The 1224-nt window shown below is 39.0% G+C and overlaps 1 pseudogene; it reads left to right on the top strand.

The window, feature by feature from the left end:
* Positions 1-1224, top strand: part of LOC107663190 (NACHT, LRR and PYD domains-containing protein 12-like) — a 47227-nt pseudogene that overhangs the window by 42795 nt on the left and 3208 nt on the right.

A 1224-nucleotide genomic window follows, 5' to 3' on the forward strand; every position in this document is an offset into this window, starting at 1 on the left:
ACATATATATATATATATATATATATATATATAAAATGCATAAATTTTGTGTTTGCATGTGTTAGAGTTACTTTCAGAGGAAAGAAGAATATTGTTGCATAGAAAACAATGCGTAGAGTGTCAACTGCAGCATTGAATTTATACAGAACTCTTAAACCAAAACTTACCCAAACACACCTGTTTCCTTCAGGAGATACAATTCTATTTCCTTATGATCCTCAGTATCTTGTTAATGGCCGTACACTTTTATGTTAGGTAGGGGTGCCGCCAAATAGTCAAAGATTCGATGCTTCTATAGGAGGAGCCTGATTCGATACCAATCTCACAGTCGAATATTTGCGCCATTATTATCATGCCATTTTGGCTATATGGGGCCCCGATACGAGACTTCCCCGTGTGTGTCGATTAGGAAGCAGAAGTTAAGTTGTGCTGCTGCTGCTCCGATTCCTGTCCTGAAAACAAAATAAAAATCAGTTTGTTACAAAACTGTTTCTTTATTGGATCAAGAAACATTACAATCAGGGCTCGAATTGAGGGGGGATGTGGGGGGATGGCATCCCCCGGTTGAAAAAAATTACAAAAAAGCATCCCCTCAGTAAAACCACCATCCCCCCTTACCATCCCCTTTGAATTAATAATGTGTATTATGTAAAACTTATCATGCAAATGAAATGTTAAAATGATCTACTTAAGATAATTCACGAATAACAGCAATTGGCCAATCAGAACTTGGTATTGTAACAAGCTGCGCACAAGCGGAAGAAAGTTTTCGTCATTTTTCACGCAAATTGGTTCAACTGTCGACTGTTGAATGACTATTTGACTCTTGGTAATGTGTTTTGCCCCCCGCCCCCAAACATATGATTCGACTATCAGTCGACTATCAGCAAGATTCGAACATTCTGATTTGACTATGTATATCCTTAGTCGTGGACACCCCTAATTTTATGGTATGACAGAGATTCCCCTTTTATGAAAGTGAAAGTGACATGACGTGTATATGTGTAATTATCCATATTTTATTATTATTTTCTTCAGTTTGTTATGCTGTTATCTGCCTGGTGAGTGCTGTGAGTTTGTGGGATCAGCTCTACAATCATCAAACTCCCGTCTGAGAGAGCTGAACATGAGTCGCAATTACTTGCAGGATTCAGGAGTGAAGCTGCTCTCTAATGGACTGAAGAGCCCAAACTGCCAGCTGCAGAAACTGAGGTTTGAGCATCA

Source organism: Sinocyclocheilus anshuiensis, unplaced genomic scaffold (genome assembly GCF_001515605.1).
Source record: "Sinocyclocheilus anshuiensis isolate Anshui unplaced genomic scaffold, SAMN03320099.WGS_v1.1 scaffold2125, whole genome shotgun sequence".
NCBI classification, from domain to species: domain Eukaryota; kingdom Metazoa; phylum Chordata; class Actinopteri; order Cypriniformes; family Cyprinidae; genus Sinocyclocheilus; species Sinocyclocheilus anshuiensis.